The following is a 19,272-nucleotide window of genomic DNA, read 5'->3' as shown; positions in this document are numbered from 1 at the left end:
AAGATGTTTATAAACCAGGAACATGTCCAGAACGCCTGTAATCGCCGCTATAATCAAATTCATCAATTACTGATGCGTTGTCATGCAACACATGTTGCTTGCATAAAGAGTATTCGACCGTGGAGTTGTACACTATGCACCGAATGCTGTATCTCCACGTAAACACCTCGTTTGGGCGGAGGTGCCCCTGGCCTGTTTGCCCGTTGTTCGGCTTGACCACAATAGGAAGGGGGATAATGGCTGCTCTGGCCTTGCGGCCAGGGGAATGGACAATGGATGTTGCATGTACCAAGACTTTAAATCAAGACAGGAAGGGGAACAATTAGAGGAACCGCAAAGAAAATAATGGTTAGGTGTTATTTATGCTTTTCTCAAAAATCGGGATGAAGGAATAATTTATGTCTGCAGAAGAGACTGGGTTATTCTTGAGAGATGGAAATTCCACGTGGAAATCCGGTTTTGGGGAGTATCCATTTTCAAGGTATGCTAACAAGGTGTTTCTGTTAAAAATCTCTAACATAAAAAATATGAGCTCTCGCAGAACTCTCTGTAGGCGAAGGTTCAACATCAAAAAAGTGATGAAAACTGTGACGTCATGTTTATAGACCATGGTAAAATGGAAATATTTTAAGAGAAATATAGATATAAAGGAGAGAGAACGAGAAACGATGAAAACGAAAGCGAAAAGGTTGTAAAAGAAGAATTAACAGAAAGGAAGAAAAATAGACTCTAGGACTTAAGAAGGGACTTGAAATTTAAGAAAAATAGAAAAGAGAAATGAAACACATATAAAAGAAATAAGAGCTGATGTAATTGACAATTTAACTTTTTCCTGTATTCCAGGAGAGATCAATTTACCTCCAACTGATCCTCCATGTAGTTGTCTTGCCTGCTTCACACATTACAGGAATCTAAACTTGCACTCAAAATATTTTCATTAACTTTGCGTTAAAGAACTTTTACCCAATTCTTTTCAGATCTTCCTCGTTCTCACATTACCTGACCATTTACTTTACAACGCATCTACCTCTATACATACAATCCATGCCTGTGATCCCTCCAGTAGTATAATTGAGTAGCACAAACTTTGCTAGCCTTTTTCGGTTTGAAAGCAACACGATGCGTCACTTATACATTTGCTGTTTACCGCCAAAACCGCCTGACGTAGTCGCGCACGTGAGTCAAACAGCCAATCAGCTTCAGCGGCGAGCTACCACCACATTGGTCCTTCCGCTGGCGCGCTTTCTAGTGGAGGTTTTTGGCGGGACTATAAATAAAGCTTGCTCCGTACAATTTCATCAGTAGATTTAGCTAGACTGTTATTTCAACTACGTATTATATTAATGTGAAGCAGTTGAAATAATCACAGGAGATAGAATCAGGAGGTAATATCCAACTGGTAACCAATCACCATTCCCCAGAACTCATATATATATATATATATATATATATATATATATATATATATATATATATATATATATATATATATATATATATATGTGTGTGTGTGTGTGTTGATTTCATTGCCTTTCCCCCTCCGTCAGATATTGCATTTCAAAAATAATGACCACTATTGACATCAGCCTACCCATTGTTCATTCACACGGTTCGCGACACCAGATATTCCGCTGCAGATCCGCTCCCAAAAAATCTATACATTTCATTCACTTGAAAACGCCGTGCTTTCAACATGATTAACATGTTTCCCGTTAAACAAAGGAACTGTCGAATGTAACATACAACAACCTCGTCATACGTCATAATCGCAGCCTGAAGCGTGCTCGGCATAGAGTGAATTCAAGCTTGTACTCTTCCCCCGGGAGCGATATGAGGAAGAGTACACATATGGACGGATCATGAGATTGATACACCACACATCAAAAGCGCCACATGTACTGAAAAAGGTGGAAAAAAGAGTATTGTTTGAATACTTAGGTCAGAAAGAACTCTTTTCATTCAGATCATTGCTGTCATAGATTTTTCGTATTGTTTCAGTAGCTTTGCAACAATGACACATAGACCAAGAAAACTATAATGCATGCTGTATTTTTAGGTATCCAAATCACAATTCGGTGGCAGTTATAATTTTTAACATATATATAAATACAAAAAACCCAGATAACTAAACATGCAAGTTATATTGACAAAATAACAATTTTTCATAAAAAAAAATGATTAATATTTTCCATTTCATATTTTCCTAAATAGTTTAATGCTCCTTGTTCTATTGAAACACTGTTCCTGAATACAGGTACATTTTCATTAAACTGTTCGCTGCCTGTAATATTTTAGACAACTTTACCTCGAAATTTGATTTATGTAAAATATTTCACTGAACGTTTCCTCGTGTTCAATAGGCTAATGAACTTTCTTTCTACACAAAAGTTTGTACAACGACATTTAAGTTAACTTTGTTCCCTTGTAGAATAGCCTTTAGCCTACTCCATTCCTATGTATTAATATTTTATAGGATGGCTACTCTAGGACCATGATAAAATTCAAGTATAATTCCTGGTTTTCGAGGCGAAGTGTCCGAAAATTCAAGCAGATGTTTTCTCTATTTCAACCTTACGTATTACTGCCTCTCAACATCCACACACAAATATCTTCATAATATAAAGGGTCTACGTGATTCAACATCCAAAAATTATAATTCAATTAAACGGTATACGCAATATTTAATTAAAGTGCTGAGTTTCTATTTACAATCAGAGGCGCAACCACGATTTTTTGTCTGGGCGGGCTGGGAGACAGTGCCAGGATAAACGCACTAATAATAATAGTGTTATAATAATATTATTATAACATTATTATTATTGACTTGTTTTATTTTTTTACTTCGCTTCTTGTGCCACGTTTGGCTAATTTGCGAAGATGGGGATGAGTGATATGATGAAATTGATGAATGGACAGTCACAAACATCCATGCCCAGGCCGGGATTCGAATCCGCCGGGACCAACATTGTTATTATTATTAGTAGTAGTAGTACTAGTATCAAAGACGTTAATATCCTCGTAATTATGCAAAAAAGGGGTAGAAGTTGGTGCTAAAGCATTTGTGTTTGAACAAACTATTTGACTTATTTTTTCAATACGTTCAATTTCACATTAATAGTGGAAAACAAGCACACAAACTATTTTTTTCTTCTTCTTCTTTTCCATCCCCTTCTGCCATTAAGTGTCGGGTTCCAACATCCACTTCCTGTACACTTTTCGGTCCAAGGCTAGTTTTCGGACTTCCGGCATTGTTTTCCCTTTCTTCTTTCTTATCTTTTCCATATACTCTTCCCATTGAACTCTTGGTCGTCCTCTTCCCCTCTTGGTCTGGCCTCCAACACCTGTCTAGGCTTGCGATCCTCCTTCATTCTTGTAACGTGTTCAAACCATTGTAGTGCCCTTTTCTCTATTGTTTCCAATAGTAGTTTTTGCTGAAACTGGTCTCTAATGGTGGTATTTCTAATCCTGTCTCTTCTAGTCTTTCCTACTACTTTTTGTAGGTATCTCATCTCTGCTGCTTGAAATCTGCTATTCTGTTTTGGTAATAATGTCAAGCTCTCTGTTCCATACAGCAATGTGGGAATGTAAATTGTCTTGTAAATCATCATCTTCGTTTGTTCACTTATTTTCTTTTTTACCAATTAATGTGTTGTTGAGTTGATAGTACACGTGGTTTGCCCTTTGTACCCTATTATTCACTCCTTCATCCATTCTTCCATCTGACGTTATGACTGTTCCTAGGTATGTGTATCTGTTTACTTGTTCCAGCTGCTTCTCTTTCCACTGAATATTTAGGGGTGCAGTTTCTCTTTCTTTTGTCACCACCCTTACTTTTATCCACGTTCATGCTCATTCCTTTGTCTTCCATTGTACTCGCCCATTCAATTACCGCCTTCTGTAACTCCTCTATATTTCTAGCCACCAGGACAATGTCGTCAGCATATATAAATGATTGTACATGTACTGGTATCATCTTTCGGTTTCCTACTTTGTATCTCCCAGTTCTTGGTTTACTATTTTTCAAAGACAGAAAATACTTGATAAATGCATCCCAAATTATAATTCCTTTTACATTAACATGTATAACTTTCATACACGATATATGTTTCATACATATGCAACATGGAGCGACGTGGACACTAAATTGTGTACGTATTCAAAGTTTCTTTAGTACATATTATATACAACATGTATTATTTAAAAACATTACACAACCAATTCATCCATCTCACAAAAAGCCAACAGCAAAAAATACATAAATTTTCTCTCCCTTTCCTCAAAACAATTGTTCGTGCATTTAAAACAAGATCAATTCAGACAAGTCTTATTTCTCTGTCTGATGATTTACAATACAATGCATTACGGAGAACAATGAAGAAACGAGCAAGAAAATTTTTGGATCTAATTCTTTGCAAGCTGAAATCAATATTTTCACGAGACACCAATGCATTCCCTCTTTTACAACTTTTGTGTAGCGGTAACATAGTTGCCTTGTGATCAAAGGGTCACAGGTTCGATACCGGTGGAGGTACCTGGCACAGTGGTTCGGATACCACTTTAAACTGTAGGTCCCCCGATTAGCCTTTCCGTACGTAAAGTGGACATAAAACCACAAATCAATCAATCAATCAATTTTACAACTTTTTTTTGATAGTTCGGCGCCCAGGGCCGACTCCCGCCGCCCCCTACCTATGGTTATAAACTTGATAAGACTAAGAAAAGCAGGATTTGCGAGCGAAGCGATCAAGAAAATTTTACGAAAATAATTTATATTTGCATAAAATGTGAATAGGATTTGGATTAATAAAAGTTGTAATTTTTCACGTCTACGGAGAAAAATTCAAGTAGAATTCACGCATAATTCCCGGAGCCAATAATCCATGCATAATTCCCGGAATTCAAGGAATTCCCGGTTAGTAGCCACTCTGTTTTAGTATATTATTCCAGGTAAAACTTCTAACTATATTTCTACTATGCAAGAACATTTTAGGAAATTTTATGCACATATAGAAAAACTTCAGCCATTTTATCTCTGTACAGGAACTCTCTCTAGCCAAGTTTAGCATTAGGTGGCAGAGCAGCCTACGGCTGAACCTCGTCCGCTAAATAAAGGAATTATTATTATTATTATTTATTAACATTACAGCTAAGCTGAGCTAAGTTTCATTTCTACGTAGAAACTTTATAACCAGTTTTACATGTTTAAGATATTTTGAGCACAGTTTTGAACTTGTGTATAAACGTTTTTAGAATTTTAATCGCTGAGAAAAAAATATTTCAGACAGTTTTATTCTTCCGTAGAAACTTTTCAGTTAATTTCAGTTTTCTTTAGACAATTTATAGTCTTAGAGGAGAATCTAAATAAGCATGTTTATACGTTAAACGTTATAACTAATTTTATATGTTAAAGAAACTTTTTAGCTCGTTTTGCCCGTATGAAGAAACTTTACAGACACTTTCATAAGTATGTAGAAACTTTTTACACCTTTCATCGCTGTGCAGCATGTGCCTGTGTAGAAACTTATAAAGTTATTGTCCGTTTCCTTTAGTCAGTTCACAGCCTTAGAAGAGAATTTAAATGAGCATTTATTAACACAGAATTTCCACGGAGAGAATTTACGTTAAGAGTTGAAAAATGATTCGAGACAACTGAAGTTTGGAAGAGTTACGATTCTGTAACTGTTAAGCGTGCAAGAAACACTTAATAACTAATAACAGTACTTTAGGCGTGCTCTGGAATTGGTAATCTGCCAAGAATATTTGTCAAAGGGAAAAAAAAGAGAAGACTGTTGTAGCAACAAGTGTGTCACTGATGCGATGTACTGGAGCTAAATTTTCGTTCTCCTTCAGCTGGTTTGTCCCGTGGCGGTGGATGGTTGTGGGAGGGGGTGGGGAGGTGGTTAGACAATGTCGTCCTGTCATTTTGGCGTCTTGCCATACGTTGATGAACTGTGTCAGCTGGTCCGTTCGTTATTTAAGTGCGAATAGTCACCGAGTTGAACGACTAGACATGGATGTATTTTCGTTATGTATTCATGACCGTTTCCTCGCCGCCTCTTAATGTTCACTGCTTGATTGCGGTTCGCTATTGCCTCGTGGTAATTGCATAGCAAGACTTAATAGGGCGGTGCCGGGTTCGATTCCTGGTAGGAGTTCAGAAATTTCGATGTCGACCCACAATCGTGAGGACAATTGGAGACAGGCGCACCCAGGAACATGCCTTAAAGAAAAAAAAAGGCGGTGGCTCTTATTCTCAAGCAACAACTTTGGTGCGGGATGAATTGAAAGTCATACAAAAGGGTGCAACGAATGATAGCTAAATGCTGCTGTACCGTTCCAAACGGTCTTATTTTGAAAATGTTACAAGGATGAGAAATTCTCCATTACCAAAATTGTGGAAAAAAGTAATTTGCTGTATAGCATGATGCTCCAGGAAGGGGATTCTGACACCCCCATAACCTCCCCCTTCGGTGCGCCCGTGATTGGAGAGAGTAGCGGTCGAGAAAACACGAAAACAATGACGATGGGACCAAATATTTAGAATTTGAGGTTGGTTTCTTGATGCAACATATTTTAGAAAAACTGGTTTGCTGAGGAATGATATTGGCGGCCCATGTTCCAGTGAACTGTGATAATATAACATAATTCTTGAACATTTTGTAATTTCAACTCTCGTAGATGGCGTTCCAAGTTCCTGTTTATTAGACTGCAACACTTCAGCAACAGGCAGCGAATTGGAAACTCTGCTTTCAGCTTCTGTAAGCATCGGGTTTTGGCTTACAGGAGTCCTCATCCCGCACGCTGAGTCTCTAAATCAACCTGCTCTCATTTGTTTCCCATCCCATTTCTGCCATTTTTGGCTAATTGGGAAGATGGGGGATGAATAGCGATAAGGAAAAAGGGTGAGAACTCCTGAAAACGCCCAACCTCCACCCGCATATATTCAGGGGAAGGTAGGTAGTGCTCTGGTGCCACGTTTTCTTTATTGATACTTTCAATCCCGATAAGGTGACATGGATGATGTGTGGACAGCACACAAGTCAAATCATCCATCATACTTGGGTTACACCAGTGATTACGCTCCGCCATTACAAATATGTATATTATATAAAATATGGACAAGAATATTACGATAATCTGACCACTGAAGGTTCAGGGTTCGAGCGCCGGTCTGGACGCTTGTGTCCTCGCAATCTTTGTCGCCACGAAGTAACACAAGACAATACTGTTAAACTAATAGAAAGCACTGATATAAGCTATATAGACCTCCTGAATTTACAAAACACTAAGAATTAATGTGTTGATTTAGGAAACTCTACACAATTATTGAACATGGAAACAATCTCTTAATGTAATCCGCCAACAGTGTACGGTGCGCGTGTTTACCTCTCCCCTCTATACACACATGTGAGCAGCACGATTTTCAGAAGCAGGGACACACGCACATGCTCCTACACGTATTAATTATTCATTCTCAGAGTGCGAGCAAATTGTATTTGTCTGCATGCGAGAGTTCTACCGCCCAGCCTTTCCCAGAATAAAAAAAAGAAACAAAAAATAAAACGATCGTGAATCGAAGCTAGCTTCCACGTACTTGAACTTTCCACACACTCCGTTTGAAAATCATGTTGGGCAGAGATTGTTGTGGGAACGGTCACGAGCCGCGTGTATGTTATCTATCAAGTGAGCCTGGCGTTTGCTTGGAGAGACTCGCCTCTCTCTCTAGATTTATTTGGATGTGTCTCTCAACTTTTGCTTCCGAAACTTCTGTATCGCTCGTGATATCTTCCTTCCGGGAACCAATCCTGTTTCGTAAACACGGTTGCCTTTCTTCAAAGTGTCGTTCAATACGAACGTATTCGTGCCTCACCCTGTGTTCTCAAAATACAACGTAACCTTAAGGGGATCTTATAACCTGAAAACTTGGGCATTTTCATCGCCAAGCCTGTGTAAGCTTACGAGAGTAATTGTGTTCACGATTTTATTGAGAGCCAGCACACAGAAAATTTTCAGATTTTGCCTGAGCACTGAGAAGGTGTGTTTCTACATACCCACTTCTTGATATTTTTATTTACTCTTATCAACGCCCCGAAAATTAGTTAATTTTACTCTTGAAATATCGCACGTTTTTCTTTTCACTTTTTTGGCATGGCAACTCTTTTGACAAGGTATAGTTACGCATGCTTGCGAGTATCAGAAAAAAAAGAGAACATCGCATTCTGGGTTATCGAGGCCCGTTATTAAGCTGATTGATAATATCTTTAATAAATGTGTTCCGAATTCCATGTATTTTTATGCAGATTGAAAACTGTCGCTCTTAAACTTTTTTACTAATCAGAACAACGTTTCATAACAGTGAGCTATTTTTAAACCTTTAATTCCGTGTGTTAATGTGCTTTGGGAAGTTATGTTAAGTAACATGTTCCTACGTCCCAGGAAATTGTGGAGCAACGCCGCGCATAACGGCAGAGAAGGGGAGGAAGCTAGTGAGCGGAGCAAACCAGTGCGCGCTGGTGCTGGTAGCTGAAACCACGTTGGCCCCTCCATGCCACCCATTTTCGTATCGCGCGTTCGTTGATCAAGCCCTCTCGAGTCATTTCTTGCGTAAGGGACTTTGTTTCGTTTGCTTGTTCCACGCACTCTTGGGACAGAGTATAGAGTACTTTAAGCACCCGTTTAAAATTCAAGCTTCCTCTCGACATCAGGCTACGTAGATGATACGAGCAAATAATCTCGGAAAAAGGGTGCGAATTCGTGAAATACTCCGAAGAAATTTCGTCGCCAAAACTAAGTTCATTTTGTGTTTAGCCATGCTAATTCCGAAGGGAACTACAGCTCAAAATGGGATCAGAACTACTGTGCATATATCGGGGATCGAACACCGGACGCCTTGATTACAAGGCGACAGCGTTACAACTACATCATCGGGGAGATGCGCTAATTGGATTAGAATAAACGTTCAAAACTCAACTCCTTTGTTATTGAATGTGATTCCCGCTCAATTTTTTCGGGTAGTTCCCAAGAGAAGAATTCGAGCGCCACACCCTTCCTCTCACTGTTATTATTATATTTTTAAAATCTTTCAGTGTGCTTCCCCTAGAAGGTTAAGGACATTTGGGTTAGGGAATCCAGGCACAAGAGTATATAATAGAAGGAAGGTCAATTTACTGATAGGAAAGTGCTGTGAGAAATTACAGGCGATAAGCCACGTGCGTGTGAATGACAAAAACTGCTAACAATTTTCCCTACGACTATCATATCTCAAGGGAAATAAAAGTATACAACGCCCACCGAGCAATTATACACAATTTGGAATCGATCTGGGATGCAGTTGCGGTAATGAAGCAGGTCCCATGTCGAAGTCGGGCGGCAATCTATGTGGAGCTCAATTCCAGGATGAATAGCAGTCGCTGTCACAGTTAACCTTTGAGTTTTCACATGTAGTTCACGGCTGCCGACAATCAATTAAGATATTTTTGTGTTGGGTCGCGTATTCTCGTCGGTGCAAGGAAACGGGAATTATGTTGTTGCCGGGGACTGGCTCTTGGGAGTTGCTGATAGACAGGGAAATTGCTATTGGGTGTGATTGCTTGCGATTATGCTGTATAACTAACTATATTTGTCGTTGCTTTAAGTAAAAGGAGCGGGGAAGAAAGTGAAGATAAATAACAATGTATGGATGGTAGCATTGCGTTGTTGCATCACCTAGGCAACGAATACTACTCCATTAAATATAAACTGAACAGGAAATCGTACTTGCAGTGGAAAGTGAAATGTATTTTCCCTGGATAGCAACTTGGTCCCCCAGTGGACAGCAAGATATTCCGTCCGAGGACAGCACGTTATTCCCTCCGAGGACAGCAAGTTATTCCCTCCGTGGACAGCAAGTTATTCCCCCCGTGGACAGCAAGTTATTCCCCCCGTGGACAGCAAGTTATTCCCCCCGTGGACAGCAAGTTATTCCCCCCGTCGACAACAAGTTATTCCCTCCGTGGATAGCAATTCGGTCCCCCTGTGGACAGCAAGTTATTCCCTCCGTGGACAGCAAGTTACTCCCTCCCTGGACAGCAAGTTACTCCCTCCGTGGACACCAAGTTACTCCCTCCGTGGACACCAAGTTACTCCCTCCGTGGACAGCAAGTTACTCCCTCCGTGGACAGCAAGTTACTCCCTCCGTGGACAGCAAGTTACTCCCTCCGTGGACAGCAAGTTACTCCCTCCGTGGACAGCAAGTTACTCCCACCGTGGACAGCAGGTTACTCCCACCGTGGACAGCAAGTTACTCCCTCCGTGGACAGCAAGTTACTCCCTCCGTGGACAGCAAGTTACTCCCTCCGTGGACAGCAACTTACTCCCTCCGTGGACAGCAAGTTACTCCCTCCGTGGACAGCAAGTTACTCCCTCCGTGGACAGCAAGTTATTCCCTCCGTGGACAGCAAGTTATTCCCTCCGTGGACAACACGTTATTCCCTTCGTGGACAACACGTTATTCCCTTCGTGGACAACACGTTATTCCCTTCGTGGACAACAAGTTATTCCCTTCGTGGACAACAAGTTATTCCTTTCGTGGACAACAAGTTATTCCCTCCGTGGACAGCAACTCGGCCCCACTGTGGACAGCAAGCTATTCCTCTTGCGGACAGCAAGTTATTCCTCTTGCGGACAGCAAGTTATTCCTCTTGCGGACAGCAAGTTATTCCCTCCGCGGACAGCAATTCGGTCCTCCTGTGGACAGCAACTTTGTCCCCCGTGGACTTCAACTTGATCCTCCTTCCGCAGAGAGCAACTTTGTCTCTCCATAGCTATCGAATGAATTTACGATAATAGCAACATCCTCTTTGCAAGATGCTTGAAAACTCTAGGAAAACTTAACATTATTTTTCATAACATGAACGGAATTAGACATGCGCCACCGAGTCGGTCTCACGGCAAAGTGACAAAAGAGTGGACTCGTAGGAAAGAGGAGAGAGAGGCATGAAAATATTCTGGCAAGCAGGAAGAAACATCTACCCTATCAAAGCAAGACACACAAGATGGAAGAAACTGTATCCATATTTAAGTAATTAGCAGACCGAGAGTTTTCGGAAGTCGCTTTTCGGGGAACATGAAAAACAGTACGGCAGCACGAGAAAAATACATTTGCAGTACTTCGCTAATGAGGGAACTAGGAAGGCATGCAATCGCGATGTAAATCGACAAATACCGTAGCGTACGACAAAAATAAGAATGGCTTTTAATCAAATAAGTCCATACATTTCATTTCCATAAGTAGCTTATCGACTGACACGGCTGTTCCGGAGACGGAGAGGGGGTAGGGGGGGCGGCTGACTCCCATACGTAATGGAGATGATTAATTCACCTTCCTTAAGTAAATCCTTTCGATGCGGGACAATTTGCGCAGGCAACGTCCTACAAATGGCATAAATTGTGATTAATAGAAGGGTTAATGTATTCCTCCTTATAATGGAGCAGGTTGCCTTGAGGATATTTCTAATCCACCTTTTCTACCTATTTACTGGAGGGACATATTCGATCGTACGTATGTTGGTAGAGGAATATTATTGATTTCAGGTGAGCAGGAACCATGAAAAAATAATGGTGGAAAAATAACCACTTCTTGCATTACAGATCATACAGCGGCCTCGTGTGAACCGAAATTAGAAATGGAATGCTGTGTATGAATGCATACTTGGTTTATAGAGAATATTTTCTGCAACTTCAAAATTTCGGAATATGTATTATATACATGCATTTGTAAGAAGAAGAATATCAATAGTTTGCAGAAAATTTGCAAATGTATTTGTTTATAACGTTCCATTTAGTTTCAAAAGCAAATAACAGTATTTCTTACGTCCAAATTTTAGTCGAACGTCTGAAATCTCAAACTTTAGCCAACCAATTATTTTCGGCTATTACTGATTTCAAACTTCAGACATATAATGAACAAATATTTATTCCAAATTCTGATCAAAACTTCGTTGAAAAAAATACAAATTTCAGCCAAAGTTGTTGAAATTCGAACACAAATTTAACATGGATAGTAAAAAAATTTCTGTATTAAAATTTTCCTTCAGTTTCCCACGTTGCAAACTTTAGCCAAACATTGTTTACAAACTCTTACCGAAGTTTCCTTGCAAAAACGTATAAGCATATCGCAGAAAAATAACTCCAAGTAAGTCAAACGATCCTTAGGAACAAACATCTTTAAGCGGAACGATTTGGCAAATTGGATATTCTGTTCCAGGCCTGATACTTCGAACTTACAATGGGGGATATGATGTAACGTTTCTCTGAAAGAAATTTCAGTATAACCATTACAAGTTGCGATTAGAAGTTTGGAGAAAGGAACTTGAGCCTGGAGTGAACAGCGGAAGATTCAGCTATTTCTGAACTGGAAGCCATTCATCATTTCGTGTCCGTCCGTAGTGCCACGTCTTTTCTCCAGCCTTCGCTCAGTTCAGCGTTTCGTCTGTCGCGTGACTTATTGACCCGTAACTCTCAGAACTGCTTCTGCATTTGGTTCATTGTTGCTGTCAACCTAGGGTAATATATGGCAAACCGGCGGACGGAAGACGAAGACTGGGTTCATTGTGCAGAGCTAGGAACGAAGAAAAGTTGACAGGCGCCTGGTGACTTCTCACCCAATTTTACCAGGCAATGCGCGTGGAAAGATTTCAGGAACACAGCTCCCTGAGAGCCCCAAAGCTTAATTTTACTATGAGGGAATACATTTTCATGATTGGAACCTCATTGTAATAGTGAACGTATAGAATACATAATTATCTAGAGCAACAAGCTACATGTAGCAATCGCTGCATATCTTAAGGGCATAATTCTCTTGTCCGCTACGAGATGGCAGCAAAAGACATGCTGTATCCTTGCATTATGATTGGCCGACTCGTTCTACCATCTAGTGGTGGTCTACGATATTAATGATTTGAAGACGCGCAGCAGTTCTGAAGTGTAGCTTGTATTTCTAGTCTTGTTTCTTATACTCTATGCTACGTTCATTACACGATCCACCTCAGAGAAAAATATGTATAGAAAGACACCTTTCACTGACAAATTTTCATCATCTATTTTGAGGCTTATAAGGAGTTTCAACAAAGACAAAATGGCTATCTCTGCAAGATAACGAGGTGGGAAAAATTTAAAAAATGGGAGTTATAAACTTTAAATACCATTAGCCATGCACCCAATTTCATATCTATCAAGGATTTCATTTACATTTCGAGGTTGCACAAGACTTCACTTAATACTATTCTGGTATTCCTGGAAAGATTACCTAATACCCGGTTGTATAGTTTTCATAGCGGCAAACTAAGAGGTAATTGGCACTAAATGACTTTCCTCCACTAAAAATACACCTAAATACCATAAATTCTTCCTGAACTAACATTTCCCACTTCTCAAAATCTTACAGGAGCTAAAACCTTAAAATCAGTTAATGAAATTTGAAGTTATTGAATTCCATTACAATACTTCTGCTCTACTCTACTTGAAACTTGTTTAACTTAGGAATTCAATTCAAGTACAAATTAACTAGCGCCAAAGGTACTTACCTATCACGATAATGAGAACTGGATGACCCTCGATGCTTTAATTCGCGCTACACGTTCGCCCTGTAAAAAGAAAAACCAGCTTCAGTCTCGAAAAATTACACCGAATATAACAGCAAATTATCCAAGTGTAGAAAAAATACACTAAATATTACAACAAATTATCCAAGTGTAGAATAATTACATCCGATATGTCAGCATATCTTTCAAGTACGGCAAAATTACACTCAATATAAAAACAAATTATTCAATTGCAGTAAAAACTGCAACAAACATAACTGAAATGAGGCAGGCAGAGAAATATTACACGGAACATTACAGCGAATCGTACAGTGGAAGAACAGTTACATAAATATATCAGCAAGCACAGAAAAATACATAAAATATTGCAGTAAGTTATTGAGAATAATGATAATTTCTCCAATCAAAATTCCTTTAATGTGTGCGTTATTGAAACATACTGATAGAATGGTCTGTAAGATTATTTACAGATAGTTTGGAAGCATTTTTACAATATCTATTGACACACATAAGAAATGTAGGTTACTATGCGGATATTCAATCGGAAAATGCATGCTGGACAGTGATTCGAACGCGGGTCTCTGACATATCGTGACATTTCTCTACCTAGTAAGTCAATCTGATTAACACAGTCATTTACAACTCTAGAAGAAACAGGCTTCGTCATTCAAGTGAGAAAAAAAAGTGCAGATGTACAACTATATCTCATTACATGGACATTACGCTAACTCATCATGACACTATACCGCCCACGTTTCACAATAAACATCCATCTTAAAACCAATAAGTACACATGACAGTGAGGCAACATACCGCGAAAACAACAAGAAGGAGAGACCATGAAAACAACACATAAGCAGACTTTTACTAGAAACATAGGTATTCCTAATTATCCTGAATAATCCCCCTCAATATAAATTTATCATTTGGGATGGTATGTTATTAAAATGTAAATCCCGTCTGTAGAAGTAATTTGCAATTCAAGCGAGATCCCTCAACACTCTCTTAAAAATTGCTTTATTACAATACAGGACGGCAAAGTCCCTACCAGCGGCTACAAGTAGTCCCGTAGAGGACTAATTCAATTTGTCAACGTAATTAAAACGTCACCGCCAAGCTACTATCGGTATATTTTAAGGCCGGCTGAAGACCTTATTTATGATCCCTCAAGTAGTCATGTGCGTGGACAAAGGATTATGGGAGCTTGCCTTAACATTTACTGCATAAGTTAAAATCTTGGTAATGAATGCATAAATATTTCAAGCCGTGAGTGAGGGTATTTAGAAACATGACATGAATAAAATGATGACGAATAGGTCATATTTTTTAATGTTTGTAATCAAACGAAATGTCTTGACAAAAAAGGCTTACACGTGGGTTATAAATTAACAACTTTTTATATGTACAGCGTTTTTCTACTAGACTCAAATTCGAAAGCTTCGCACACGTTTATCTACGACACTGAGAACCGAAACGCTTCACAAGAGTTTATCTACGAAAACTGAAATTCGACACTCTTGAGAAGGGTTTATTTACGAAAACTGAAATTCGAAACTCTTGAGAAGAGTTCACCTACGAAAACTGAAATTCGAAACTCTTGAGAAGAGTTCATCTATGAAGACTGAAATTCGAAACTCTTCTCAAGAGTTTATCTACGAAAACTGAAATTCGAAACTCTTTGAGAAGAGTTTATCTACTAGAACTGAAATTCGAAACGCTTCATAGTCATTTATTTGCAAAAGGCGCATTCCAGCGATACGTGTGTAACATTCACACATAAAATGTAAGGTTCTAGACATGAGATTGGATTAAAATATTCATAATCTACTGATTTCATAGAATTATTAAGTACTTTGGGGTGTCTGCTAACAAATGAAAAAATCTTTAATATGATGACATAGCCTGAATGCATGAAAAATATTAAGGAAACTGTATTACGTGTTTGAAGCTTTAAAAATGTAGCAAAGTTTGATTGCATTTGTTTGTGAAGCATATACGCTACAAACAGACGCTAATATTTTTTGTTGGTGAAATATGCCAATTTTATGCATTCAGAAATATTTAAACCTTAATGCAATTAAAAGAAATTACAATTTTCAGATTAGTTCATTTTATTATTGACATGAAGCAGGGCCACATTTCGTGAAATGCCCGAACAATTAAAAATCGGAACGCTTCGCTACGAAGCCTTGAAAGTCGAAACGCTTCGGAAGCGTTTATCTATGAAACTGAAATTAGAAATACTTCACAACAGTCGATCTACGAAAATTTGAAATTTGAAAAGCGCTTATCTGCGAAACTTTGAAGTTGAAATTACTTTTCACAGCCATTTATATTATCTGTACCACTTAATTCTTTATCGGAATTATCCACCTTATAAATGATTGACCCAATTCCTCTGTTTCTTCAACAATGCTCATTTTCTATATATATATATATATATATATATATATATATATCCTTATAAAACTAATTTGACACTATAAACTAGTGTATGTAAAGTTTAATAACTTCTAAGACGAGCTGCAAGGAATGTCTCACATGTCGTATGGTTTACTCTTCTCTCTCTCCCTCTCTCTTCTGTTCCTATTTAGAGAGAGAGAGAGAGAGAGAGAGAGAGAGAGAGAGAAAGAAAGAGAGAGAGAGAAGTTCTTGGAATACATGGTTTAAACATGAACGAAAAGCATGGCTTCTGAAGAACGATCAAATGACTTACAGCTTGACGGGGAGTCTGCGATATTAGGCACGAACTCCGTTCAAATTGTCAATGCAAATTGAGTTTCATAATGTCACACTGGACGAGGGACAGAGAAAGTAAAATAGAAACGAACTAAAGGAGAAAACGTAGCGTCACGCATTTCCAAGATAGCCAAAAGACCTCTTGACAAAGATACATAATCGTACCAGTGTTGAAAGCAAGCTCCTTTTGTCGAAGCCAGAAAAAGCTGTAATTAATGCATACATGCCGGGCTTCAATAAGTAATGACGGGCTTTGAAACAAGGACCGTATATGTTGATATCGATTTTTTGATAGACAGCTAAGACTCGTGAGGGTAGGGTATCGTGGCTGAAAATAACACGGAAGGTAAAGAACTTTCAAGGGTCACGAATGTAAGAAGTGAATGTTATGGATGGATGCATTTATGAATATTTAAAGGTACACTTCATTCCAAGACCTGTATACGAGGTTCAGCCCAATGAGATAAAAAGCCCTAGAGCGACTGAAGGGCCTTCAGGGGTGAAGTAAACTGAATGCAAAGCTGCAAGCTGCCTGTAGCTATAGCAACTTGAAGATATATCCTAACCTGACCTGCCTAACCTACTCACGTATTCATCTAAAAGCATAAATAAGCATGTCAATAGGTTAGGTTTAGTGTTTTTTGTACAGAAGACAAATACATGATGTCATAACGGTCACTGCTGACAGTACATCTCCGAGTATGCTAAAGCTGAGGCTAGCAGATCGTGCTACTTGCCCCATTTGTAGCTTTCAAACTTGAGTAGATGGAGTTAGTATTATCTTCCCGGTTTCACCCAATCTCATTGGTTCGTGACTGCTATGTAATAGACAAACTGACGTATTCAATTTTGCATCAACAAAAGACGATCGTTTTCAAGCTTTACGCCCCTCTACCAAATTCTACCTCACTGTGATACACTATGCTGATATAACTAATGAATTTAAAATTAACACGATAACGTATATTATTAACTACATATTGGTAAGTGTGTCCTTTTCAAACTCGTAACAAATGCTGTTTAAAATATTGGCAAAATCCTTCGAAGGAACCGTTTACATGTTTTAGCCAACACCGTCAATATTTCTGTTAAATTTAAACTAAACTGTAAGCAACAATTACGTGCAAACTTAAACCAAACTTTTCAAATTATTATCTACTAGGTTTAGACAAAGTTGTCGTAAATGTATTTGGTGTAAGCTGTGATATATTCTGCACTCGCATAAAAAATAGGGATAATTTTACAGTTTAAGAACGTTGTATAAAACAGATTTAAGGCTCTCCATTCGAAAAATATAGGCTATGACAAAACACTGCAATTTTAAACTGTGACATGAAATCAGCATTATTATAAGCAGAAATCACAATATTGAATATCAAATTAGTTTAGTGATGGCGACCCTCCGTACACCCACGAGAAAATTGAAGTGGTGATATTCCAAATTCTAGAATATTATATCTGCTTAGAATTCCTTCTAGAGCATTCACATGAATCTTCCGTGTGATTTGCTTTCGTTGTTGTCTAGATATTCGCAATAGTTAAACAGGTTTACGTATCCACGAAACTGTTGCCCATATTTAGAAGACTGTTCATCATTTCGTAAAAATAAAGTCGGGAAGTAGAGCCTCACAAATATATTTTCTTTAAGAGAACCTAAATATATATTTTTTTAGTATTTTGCGACACTGGAATAGTTTTATTTGACAAGGGTTGATTCGTAATTATGTATCACTTTGTGATCTACTTTTGAGTCTCACTTTGAACACAGTCTTTACTAGTAAAAACACTGTGGATGTTTGTTTGCGTTTCAAAACCATTCCCTTTAAGAACTGGTTCCTGGTGAACGATTCTTGAAAGTGAACGGTTCTCTGAATAAAGGACTAGACTTTTCTTTTTTAAAAAAAGAAAAACCTTCGATAACGAATGAATTGGAAAGCAAACGTGACATCGGCTACCAGCGAGCCTCATAATCACCATAGAGAAGAGCCTAGTGTCCAAAGATCCGCATTTGGCGTAATTTTCCATTAAAACTTGGACATTATCTTGAGCTGCCATTTTGCGAAATCTCTTGTCGCAAAGCTCTCTGAAGAGATTATCCAGTCACTGGAATCTCCTGAAAATTCACACGCTAACACGCAACAACTGACCCTTGCCCCGTCGTTGCGCCCTTCGTAGCAAACGCTGCTATTGTAGATTAGGACAGGGCTACTAAACAGTGCTGCCAACCAATATAAAATTCACCAAGCCTGTTTTAATATTCTGCTGAATGTGAGTGAGATTCCGCAAGTAATGTAATAGTGAGAGTGACGATTTCTTGGATGTATACTTTTCAGATGTAATCTACCTCTAAGTATCCCTTCAATATAAAGCCATAAGAGTGGACATTATATTTTCCAGTTGCCCACACTGGATTTGTGGATTTTCCATCCTTAGAACTGAAGAAGTTTCAAAGCTTAAAACAATGATAACTGTACAGTTTTTGTATTATATTCATTATTCTCAATTGCTGCTTATTTTTAAAGATGTTTATTAATAATTATCAAACATGTAACTGTTTATGGGGATATTTCACTTCTCATCTGAATCTGTGCCCCTCAATACATTTCACACGTTGTCCTATGCCCACCTCTTACGACCTCCCAGATGGCGTAGTGTTAACGTCATCAACTTATAATCAGGCGGTACTGGGTTAGATACTCGGTGTAGGCACATATTGGTTCGGATCTCACTCTAAACTGTATGTTTGATTAGGCTAACTGTGAATAAAATGGACTTAAAAACTCAAACCTATGTCATCTCCTTCTCAATGTAAACCTTCCTAATTTTCACAATCATACTTCTAACAAACCTAGTTTCCATTTGTATGATACCTATCATTCCTTCTCATTTCAATGTTTCCGCGTTGCACATTACCAATGACCAGACCTCTGTAATGAATACACTGGCAACCCTG

At 38.6% G+C, this 19,272-nt stretch overlaps 1 protein-coding gene across 4 annotated transcripts in view; it reads right to left on the bottom strand.

The window, feature by feature from the left end:
* Nucleotides 1–19,272, bottom strand: part of LOC145978931 (irregular chiasm C-roughest protein-like) — a 535,995-nt gene that overhangs the window by 200,917 nt on the left and 315,806 nt on the right. For all 4 annotated transcript variants that reach the window (XM_083111919.1, XM_083111921.1, XM_083111922.1 and 1 more), the window contains exon 3: nt 13,563–13,622. The gene's annotated coding sequence lies outside the window, so the exon portion shown is untranslated. The remainder of the gene's footprint in view (nt 1–13,562; nt 13,623–19,272) is intronic.

Source organism: Lepisma saccharinum, chromosome 25 (genome assembly GCF_977018435.1).
Source record: "Lepisma saccharinum chromosome 25, izLepSacc3.1, whole genome shotgun sequence".
NCBI lineage: Eukaryota > Metazoa > Arthropoda > Insecta > Zygentoma > Lepismatidae > Lepisma > Lepisma saccharinum.
Note: the sequence above shows the minus strand (reverse complement) of the source record. Positions and strands in the feature narration are given on the sequence as shown.